Source organism: Gopherus flavomarginatus, chromosome 2 (genome assembly GCF_025201925.1).
Source record: "Gopherus flavomarginatus isolate rGopFla2 chromosome 2, rGopFla2.mat.asm, whole genome shotgun sequence".
NCBI classification, from domain to species: domain Eukaryota; kingdom Metazoa; phylum Chordata; order Testudines; family Testudinidae; genus Gopherus; species Gopherus flavomarginatus.
This window is the reverse complement of record NC_066618.1, coordinates 134,814,411-134,825,469: the sequence shown is the minus strand read 5'-3', so window position 1 is coordinate 134,825,469 and position 11,059 is coordinate 134,814,411. Positions and strand designations below refer to the sequence as shown.

The window sequence follows — 11,059 nt, the reverse complement described above, 5'->3', positions numbered from 1 at the left end:
CAAGGGTACCACTATTTATCTCTCTCCATTCTGACAACTGATAATTTATTCCTACCCTTTGTTTCCCATCTTTTAACCAGTTACTGATCCATGAGAGGACTTTCCTCTTACTCCATGATGGCTTTCTTTTCAAAAGTCAATTTAAATTAAATATTTTTTAAATCTATATTTTTTTAGAAATCTAGACCTGTTATGTGTTTTGGTGTAACTTGCATTATTCTTATGTTAAATTTACATAATCCTAACAAAACATTTACTTTATTCATATCTCTTTTATTTATCTCATTGGTCCTGACACCCCCCCCCCCCCTAAATTCGAACACCCCCCTGTAATTTCAGTTCCTGGGGAAACCACTGGGTGTCATGCTGGCCCAAGGATATGTCTATCTAAGAGCTAGCTCTTCTAGATGTTCCTCTGAGTTGCCTTGCAAGGGAGAAGAATTTGTGTGTTGCAGGAATTCTGAGGAAAAGCTGGGAATAGAACATGGATCTGCTTACTCCCAGGCATGTGACTCACACACAAGACCTTCCTTCTTAGCAGCATGTATGACTTATATTATAAGAGAAAAAGATTTACAACCCAATAATAAAATATCCCCTTTGCCCTTGTATTGTATGATTGTATTCATTACTGATCATTAAGAAATATATTTTTAATAATCAAGAGGTAACAGGTGCAGTTAGAGCTATAAAGGCTCATTGGGATTTGCCCCTCAATGAACCGATGTGCAGGGGTGGGGGTGGGGGACGCAAGGTGGAAGTTTCGCCTAGGGCGCAAAATATCCTTGCACCGGCCCTGGAGAGGGGGACACCTTGGCATCAGGCTGGGGAGGGGAGCAGTTTGGCCTGGGGCAGCTCCATGGGGGTGTGAAACCACTGGGTTCTGTCTCTAGAGGAGTGGGATTAACGTTTGTTAAAATAAACCAATCTGTTTTGAGTTAATCGCATGCATTAACTGAGATTAACTGACAGCCCTAATTTAAATCCATTAAAGACAATTTTTCAATCAAGAGTGGAAGATTTTCTAAAAGCTATGCTCTAGGAATTATTTTGAGGAAGTTCTGTGGCCAGCGCTATACAGCAGGTCAGACTAGATGATCACAGCAGTCCTTTCTGGCCTTAGAATCTATGAATAAATGTAGTAAGACCATGTCTTAGGTCTCTACCTTTTCATAATTGAAACAAAATCTTCTCACTTCTTTTTAGAGAGCACAGATATAATCAGTTTCTCTTATTCCCATTCATAAGAGAAGTTCGGTAGCTGTGTTTCTTCAAGGCATTGTTTATTCTCACCCCAACTTTATTCTTCACCTCTAAGATGTCAGTTCAGGAAAGTGGCTGAAATGAAAGAGAAATACACACACACAAAAATCATTTGATTGAAGAGACAGATTCCAAAACATTGCTTTTTCCTTAGAAAATATGAAGATGAATCAGGAAATGGATGGTCTTTTCAAGTCACATGAATCAGTACGCCAGGATTCATCATTTTCACCAAGTTTCTTTTAATAGTTATATAAAAATGTATTAACTATCATAGATGTTTTAAAATGAAAAATAAGAGTTAATTATTAAAGTGAATACCAAGAACATATTAATATCCATTTCATGTAGTTGAGTTGAAAATGCAAGCTTAATGGCATGTGTCAGGATTCACAAAGATATAATACAAAATTATTTATGAAGAACTTTATTTATGAAGAACCCACCATGTGCGGTAGAGCTGATTTAAAAAAAAATGTAGACAATTTATCATAAAAATGTCAGTGGCTTTTGCCATATTTTTGGTTAAAATTTCAGATTTTCAGAAAATTATGATTATCATATAAACTGGTTGAAAAACAGCAAAAACATTTAGCCAAATATTTTGGTCAAATTTTTGAAAATGTTCAAGCAGCTCTATTGTGCAGCAGTCTGACCTTTGTCCTATAGTAGAGCAGCTCAATAGTATGAGAGGCAGCAAGGGCTAGTGGAGGGGTGGGCAAACTACAGCTAGCCAGATCTGGCCCATGAGCTCCTGCTGGGGAGTGGGGTCTGGGCTTGCCCCACTCTGGTGTTCCAGCCGGGGTTGCCAGGTCAGGGGCCACATCACATGGCTCCCATAAGCAGCCAGATGGCCCCGCTTCGAGGGTCGGGGGTTACTCCACGCGTAGGAGTCAGGGAAAGACATGCCACTGCTTCTGGGAGCCACTTGAGGTAAGTGCTGCTCAGAGCCTGCACCCTTGATCCTTTCCCCACGACCCAACCCCCTGCCCAGCCCTGATCCCCCTCCTGCTCTCCAAACCCCTCTATCCCAGCCCGGAGCACCCTCCTGCACCCCAAACCTCTCATTCCCAGCCCCACCCCGGAGCCCACCCCCCGAGCTGGAACCTGCACCCCTTCCCACACCCCTGCCCCAGCCCTGATCCCTCTCCTGCCCTCCGAAGTCCTCTGTCCCAGACCAGAGCACCCTCCTACACCGCAAACTCCTCATCCTCAGCCCCACCCCAAAGCCCACACCCCTCAACCAGAGCCCTCACCCGCTTCCACACCCCAACCCCAATTTTGTGAGCATTCATGGCCAGCTATACAATTTCTTTTCCCCGAGATGGCCCTCAGGCCAAAAAGTTTGCCCACCCCTGGGCTAGTGGCTGTCTTTAAATCACTCTGAGTACTGGGATGCTTCTTGGGGGCATCCAGGGCTATAAGGCACCTTACTACCACCTGTGCTAACTGTGAGGAAGCCTTGTCTGTGCTTGCTGTGGATGAGCTCCCCAACTCCACTGGCCACGGGCAACACAAACACTCCCCTCTAGGCCTCAGTAGCCCCGTTGTCACTCTGCAGGTTAGGGATAGGCACACTGCAACACTTGAGCCTTTCAAGCATCTCCCTAGAGTGTCCAATCCCTGGTCCACTGGATACATGAGATCTACAGCTACCAAAGGAACATTACACCCCCACTTACCAGTTTCACATCAGATCACTGCTTCACTTAACTCACAGAACTTTGTTTCATTTACAGTGAGATCAAGTACAACTGTATTTAACAAGTAGAGAGATTCAAGCTGTAGCAAATATAAGTATTGGAACAAAATGGTTACATAAAAAATAAAATCATAACATACACTCTAGACTCTTGATCAGCACATGCCACAGGCCTAATAGGATGGATCTGTACAGAGCTCAAATATCTTATCCCAAAATTTGGATGGGCTAGAACCGTTGTTTCTGACATTTCTTTTTAAAGAGACAAGTTGGGAAAGGTAATATCTTTTATTGGACCAACTTCTGCTGGTGAGAGAGACAAGCTCTCGAGCTGCACAGAGCTCTTCTTCTCACTTTAGCACTTCTTCTTTTCACTTTATCAAAGCCTTCCTGACAGACTGCTTTCCAAACCATTTTGTCAGGCTGTGTCTTTCTGCAGAGGTAACAGCAGATATAATGTTGCTGAAGCTTTCCACAAAGCTGTGGTAATAATTTGCCAAGCCTAAATAAGACTAAATTTGTTTTTTGGCTTGGGGTACAATTAACAATGGATTCAACTTTTAAGGAATCAGGGAAAATCTAGTCCCCTCCCACACAATGGCCTAGATAAGGGACTTTGGCCTCCCATATCTTATACTTCCAACACTTTTACTGTGAGACCTGCATATTTGAGTTTCTTCAGCATAATTCCCAAGTGATTTTTGTGATCTGATCAGGAATTGCTGAAGATAGCATCCATGTAGGCACTGGCAAAATCCTGTGACCCAGCTAACATGTGGTTAATGAGCCTCTGAAATGTGCCTCCTGAATTACTTAACCCAAATAGCAACATTTTGAACTCAAAAAGTCCTGAATCAGTAATAAAGACAGACTTTTTCTGTGCTTCATTGTTGAGGGAGATTTACTAATACTCCTTAGTAAGATCCAGGGTGCTCAGGAACTTTACTTTGGTTTTTGAATGTCTTTAGTTTTGTATATCATCAATTTGAGGCATAGGGTATATATCCGGAACCATGACTGAATTAAGATATATGTAATCAACAAAAAGCCTTCTTGTTCCAACCCTTTGGGTGCCATAACTGGAGAAGCCCAGGGACTATTTGATTCTTCAACTATTCCCATGTCCCTCATACTTGCCTCAGGATACCAGGTGTCAAAATCCAATTCCACTAATATAAATCTTTTTCCTCTCTGAGTTAGCCTGGATAAGGGCTCTATGATATCCATGGCAACCATGAAAAATGCTTGTGGAGCCTTGCTGAGACCTATAGGCTTTTTCTGCTTTTGACATGTCGCAAGTCTTGCAGTATTCCTTTACTTTATTTTGATATTTGGGCCAAAAGAAGATTTTCTTAAGCCTCTCATATGTCCTCTCTGTTTCCAAGTGACCAGCAAAAGGGCAATTGTGGGCTAGTAGCATTACCTCTGCACATTGCTTTGTTGGTATGATCAATTGTTTGTAGGGCTCTATTTTTCCCAACCAGGGCTTCCCTGGAAATCCTTTTTATAAAAATCTCCCCTGTTCTATTAGGGGTATTACTGAGGATGTCCTCCCTTATGCTCTCCAGTGAGGTGTCTGCACTTCATTCCCTAGCAAATTCCATTTGGCTTTTGCTTGCACTGTGAGGTGTTTCAGGCAAGGGGGGGAGGAAGGGGAGGGGAAAGGCAATGCCTCATCCCTCTCTCCTGGTGATACATTGCTACTTTCTGCTGATGAGGGTGCAGTTGATTCCTCTCCCCTCTTAGCTGCCTCTCCCTCCTCAGGGTTTACCTTTGGGAACGTAGGGACACATTCCCTCTTGCTATTAGTCACAATATTAACATTTTTGAGGAGTGTTATTATGTCGTTTCCCACTAATACACCATCTGGTAAATTCTCTGGAACTCCCACATTCAAAATAGCCCTTAAACCTTCTCAATCTAATTCAATGCAGACTAAAGGCACTCTGCTTCTAAAATGTCCCATGACAAGGAGTTTTACCTCATCCCCTGGGAACATAACAATCTCCTTAATTACCTTCCTCCTGACTAAATGGATCCGGGCACCAGTGTTTCTCCACATTATCATTTAGCTTGACCTCTTTAATAAACTTTATGTCCACCTCCAGGAGGATGGACAGGACAAAATTAACTAAAACCCCTTTTGCCACCACTGAAGTCTCCAAATTAAGGATAGCTTCATTAACCTAGGTGGATTGGGCATTGTATTTGGACTCCCCACACCTAGGGAATTGTTTATTTATATGTTCAAGGGACCCATGTAAGAAACACTTTCTTGGATCACCCCTTGGGCTGGAGTTATCAGGAGGGGATCAGTACTGGAATGGTGTGTGCTTAGTTCTGTTCCTTCTCTCCTTTTTCCCATGAACACACTGGGCACGCCCTTTTATGCCAGATCTGTGTCCGACCCTTTGGGACTTGCAGTCTAGGAATGCTCTCACTTACATGTATAAGTCAGCTGTCCCTTCTGCAGTTGCTGAGGACTTTTCCCACACTGCTGCCCTCATCTCATCAGAGCAGACTAATAGGTCATAATTTTCTGCTCCTTTACTTTTTATCATTTTCTCAGATAAATCCCGAATTTTATTAACATAGTCCCAGTGACATATCATATCAACTCTTTTGAGGTTTTTAACCTTTAGGTGATATGCCTCTGGAGTAATTTGCGACCTTTTTAACACAGGCCCTTAAGCAGCCCATACAGCATAACATCATTTATATCCAGATTATTAACCATGTATAAAGCTTCGCCAGTTAGTTTGAGGAATTCTCTGTTCTTTATCCTTTTGAAGGAGATCAAATATTCTTTAATGTAATCTGTCCCCATGTAATTCAGGCACAGTTTGTCCAAGATGGGTGATCTTTAGGAAGGATTAGACTCATAGACTTTAAGGCCAGGAGGGACCATCTTGATCATCTAGTCTGACCTCCTGCTCATCACGTCACATAATCTCACTGCCCCCAACCAATTCCTGCAATAATGCCATTACCTCTGGCTGAGTTGCCAAAGTCCTCAAATCTTGACTTAAAGACTTCAAGTTACAGACAATCCACCATTTACTCTAGTTCAAACCAGCAAGTGATCCATGCCCCATCTTGTAGAGGAAGGTGACAATCCCCCAGGGTTTCTGCCAATATGACCATGGAGAAAATTCTTTCCTGACCCCAAATATGGTGATCAATTAGATCCTAAGCATGTGGGCAAGACCCACCAGGCAGACACCTAGGAAATAATTCTCTGTAGTAACTCAGAGCCCTCCCCATCTAGTGTCCCACCTCCGACTGCTGGTAATATTTGCTAATAGCATTCACAGATGGGCCATATGCCCTTGTAGGCAATCTCATGACATCAAACCCTCCATAAACTTATCAAGCTCAGTCTTGAAGCCAGTTAGGTTTTTTGCCCCCACTCCTCCCCTTGGAAGGCTGTTCCAGAACTTCACTCACCTGATGGTTAGAAACCCTTATCTAGTTTCAAGCCTAAACTTGTTGATTGCCAGTTTATATCCATTTCTTCTTGTGCCAATGTTGCCACTTAACTCAAATAACTCCTCTCCTTCTCTGGTATTTATCCCTTTGATGTATTTATAGACAGCAATTGTATCTCTCCTCAACCTTCATTTTGTAGGCTAAACAGGCCAAGCTCCTTAAGTCTCCTCTCATAAAGCAGGTTTTCCATTCCTTGGATCATCCTAGTAGCACTTCTCTGTGCCTGTTCCAGTTTGAATTCATCTTTCTTAAACATGGGAGACCCAAACTGCACACAGTTTTCCAGATGAGGTCTCACTAGTGCCTTGTATAATGATAATAAACACTTCCCTATCTCTACTGGAAATACCTCACCTGATGCATCCAAGAATTGTATTAGCCTTTTTAACAACCATTGGTGGCTCACAGTCATACTATGATTGACCAATACACCCAGGTCTCTCTCCTCCACTGTCACTTCAAACTGATGCATCCCCAGATTATTGCACTTGGTACTATTCAATTTCATTCAATTTCTATTACTCTCATTTTCAAGATAGTCCAAATCTTGTATGATTTTCTGGTCCTCCTCCATATTGGCAACTTTGTGTCATCTGCAAATTTTATTAGCACACTCCCACTTTTGGGGCCAAGGTCATTAATGAAAATGTTAAATAAGATTGGTCTTACACCAATCCGAGGAACCCCACTAGTAAGGTCTCTCCAGCCTGACAGTTCACTTTCAGCATGGCCATTCCTTACTCACCTTTCAGTTCTTGTATTAATCCTCATCTTGTTCAATTTACCTAATAATATTCCATGTGGAACTGTATCAAATGCTATACTGAAATCCAGGTAGATAAGATCTACTACATTTCCTCTATCTGCCAAATTGTTTATCTTTTCAAAGAAGGAGATCAGATTGGTCAGGTACGATCTACCATTTGTAAAACCATGTTGTATTTTATCTGAATTACCATTAACCTTTATATCCGTCACTCTTTATATTCTCTCTTCCAAATGATTTTGCATACAATTGAGGTCAAACTAACAGACCTGCAGTTTCTTGAATAATTTTTTCCCCTTTCTTAAACAGTGGTACTATGTTTGTAATGACTCCTGTGTTTACAAATTCATCAAAAGTACCTGCTATTGGTTTTGGAATTTCATGTGCCAGTTTCGCTAATATTCTTGGATGGAAATTATCTGCTCTCCCACCCCGATTAAGCTTCCTGAGTTGGCTTTGTGATAGGGTGGACCTGGCCCTGAGGCCCCCTGCGGGAAGCCTTGTGAGCTTGCCACACTCCGCCCCAGAAAAGGGCAGTAGGAAGGTCCTCCAAGCTGCCTAGATCAGCTGTGTGGGAAACAACCAATCCGGGCCCTGCAGGCTAGTATAAGAAGAGCTGCAGGGCTAGACTGACAGCAGTTCCTTGCTGGGGCTGAAGGAGTGTGGCTGGCTGAAGAAGCTGCAGAACTCCTGACAGGACAGTGCTGTGAAAAGCCAGAGAGAGTGAGAAGGATCCCTACCTGGTTGCTGGGACTCCATTAGGACAAGGTGTCATAAACAGATAGCTAAGGGTTAATGTTCTTTTACCTGTAAAGGGTTAACACAGGGAACCAAACACCTGACCAGAGGACCAATCAGGAAACAAGACTTTTTCAAATCTGGATGGAGGGAAGTTTTGGGTGTGAGTTCTTTGTTCTTTGTCTTGGGTCTGTGCCCTCTTGGCTCTGAGAGTGATTTTTCTATCTTCAGGTTTTCTAATCTTCTTTTTCCAAGTTGTAAGTACAAGGATAGTAAGACAATAGGTTTATATTGTTTTCTTTTGTATTTACATGTGTGTAGTTGCTGGAATGTTTTAAATTGTATTCTTTTTGGATAAGGCTGTTTATTCATTTTTTTCCTTTAAGCAATTGACCCTGTATATTGTCACCTTAATACAGAGATCCTTTTATGTCCTTTTTTCATTCTTTTTATATAAAGCTTTCTTTTTAAGACCTGTTGGAGTTTTTCTTTAGTGGGAACTCCAGGGAATTGAGTCTGCAGCTCACCAGGGAATTGGTGGGAGGAAGAAGTCAGGGGGAAAATCTCTTCGTGTTAGATTTACTAAGCCTGACTTTGCATACCCCCTGGGTGAGGGGGAAGAGAGATTAGATCTCTCGGTACTTGTGTTTCCAGGACTGGAAGCAGGGAATCTCCTGGGGTCGTCCAGGGAGGGGAGCCTGGGAGGAAGTAACAAGGAAACAAGGGGAGGGGGTTATGTCCCTTTGTTGTAAGACTCAAGGCATCTGAGTCTTGGGGTCCCCTGGGAAGGTTTTGGGGAGACCACAGTGAGCTAGGCACTGTATAATTCCTGGCTGGTGGCAGCAATTACCAGGTCCAAGCTGGTAACTAAGCTTGGAGGTTTTCATGCTAACACCCATATTTTGGATGCGAAGGTCCAGATCTGGGAAGAAATGTTATGACACAAGGCCCTGAAGTAAGCGTGAAGACGCTGTGGGAAAGTGGCCCAGGGAATTAGAGAAGCCATGTGACATTGTTAAAGAGACACAGCAGATGGCTGCTATCTTCAGGGTCCCTGGGCTAGGACCTGGAGTAGTGGGAGGACCTGGGTCCCCCCTCAATTCCATTCACCACAGGGGAAGTGGCCTGGACATTGAGGCACCCCCAAAGGGGGGAACTGAACTGCAGTGGCCCAGCTGGAGAGTTGTGGCCAGAAAGGCTCTAAGAAGGTGAATACTGTCACCAGGGAGGGAGCCTTGGGGCACTGCTCTATCTCAGAGCAGGGACAACTTGTAGGTGACATTACAGGGACTCCTGTTGGACTTGTACCCTGGAAGGGATTTTGCTTTGCTTTCATCACACAGAGTGTGTGTGACTCAGCCAGAGTCACCAAATGCACACCACAGGGATAGAGAAAGAGTGAGTGCAAGGCAAATGCACTCTGTCAAGAGGGGGGGCGCTTGCAAGAGGTGAATGCGCCCCGTTACAGCCTTCCACCTTGGATGTGATATTTTCTATTTCCATGTCTTCCTTCCCATTAGCTACCCTTATCTTTAGTCTCCACCTTCCTCCAACCATCTTCAGTAGTTAGGTGTCCCACTTTTTCTTTCCTTGTTTTCTTTTTATTTATCTGGCTAAAGAACCTTTTACTATTGGTTTTAGTTTCCATTGCAAGACCCAACTCCTCTTGGCTTTTGGCAGTTCTCACTTTTCCCCTACACCAGGGGTCCCCAACGCAGTGCCCGGGGGTGCCAGGGTGCCTGCGGGGGCATCTAAATATGCCTGCATCCTGGCTGGTGGTCGAGCATCTGCTGAAATGCTGCCGAATTTCTGTGGCGTTTCGGCAGTGATGCCTCTTGATGACGTCACTTGTCGGCGGCAAGTGGCGTCATTGAGAGGTGTTGCTGCCGAAACGCCACAGAAATTCGGTGGCGACGCCTCTCGATGACACCATTTGCCGCCAAGTGACATCATCAAGAGGCGTCGCTGCCGAAATGCTGCAGAAATTTGGCGGCGACGCCTCTCAGTGACGCCACTTGCTGCTGACAAGTGACGTCATAGAGAGGCGTCGCCGCCAAAACACCGCAGAAATTTGGCGGCACTTCAGTGCATGCTCCACCGCCGCCACGGTCCTTCGTCTGGCGCCCACCAGACGAAAAGGTTGGGGACCACTGCCCTACACTTTCTGACCCCCAAGAGGTAGCCTTCCTTGCTGATCCACCCCTTCTTCCATTCTTTGTAGGTTTTCTACTTTTTCTTAATAGCCTGTTTGAGATACTTGTTCATCCATTTTCGTCTGCAACCTAAAATATGACCATGTTGCTACCACTGTTATACAATTGCAACAAACCATGTACAAAGTATGTCATGTAAGGTGTGAATGAAAAAGTTACGGTTTGCTGAATATGATTATCCTCTTTATACGCATGTATCATTTTTGTATCTGAAGTTATGAATATTGACTATGTACCTGTATTTCAAATGTGTTTGCTCCTGTGGTAATTTACATCCAGTCTAGCCAGCATGTTATGAAAGGAGTATGCAAGTTGATGGCCCATCAGTAAACACAATGGGCCATGGAAGACGCTTATCCCCATTTGATGAACTTTCCTGTAGACCTTGAGATCCCGACCCTGGCCAGGTCTGAGGTGGGAAGCTGGAGCCGGGTAGTGCAAGGCAGGTGCTGCTCTGACTGGTGCCATGGAGCAGGTGGCTGCAGTGTTTCCCCATCTCCTGCTGGTGCCTGGGGTTGCAACTGCTCATCAGCTCCCAGCCCCTCTGACTGCTCATACAGCCAGTGGGAGGACCTGGCTTGGGGGCCAGCAGAGCCCTCATGGAGCAGCGACAGCAAGGGCGGGCACTCCTGGCACACAGCCCTTAGCTACCCCCACCCTGCACCTGAGCTACCCCCCGTCTGCACACAAGTCCCAGCTATCCTGCCCCACTAGCTACCTCCTGCTTGCACCCTGAGCGATTTTCAAACAATTTGAGTTCAGTCCCCCCACCTTTTGAGTTATAATATTTGGTTGCTCCCTTCCCCCCAACCCAGACAGGCTGGGTTGCACTCCCACCCCAGACCCCGCCATGTGGAGCTGGCCCGATCTCCACTGTCCTCTGCCCCC

At 44.5% G+C, this 11,059-nt stretch overlaps 1 non-coding gene across 1 annotated transcript; it reads right to left on the bottom strand.

Annotated features, from left to right (window-relative positions):
- Positions 1 to 1,427: 1,427 nt before the first annotated feature.
- Positions 1,428 to 1,496, bottom strand: LOC127046081 (small nucleolar RNA SNORD123). Its single transcript, XR_007772944.1, has one exon. It is a non-coding gene; the product is annotated as a small nucleolar RNA SNORD123 (small nucleolar RNA).
- Between the last annotated feature and the right edge of the window lie 9,563 nt (positions 1,497 to 11,059).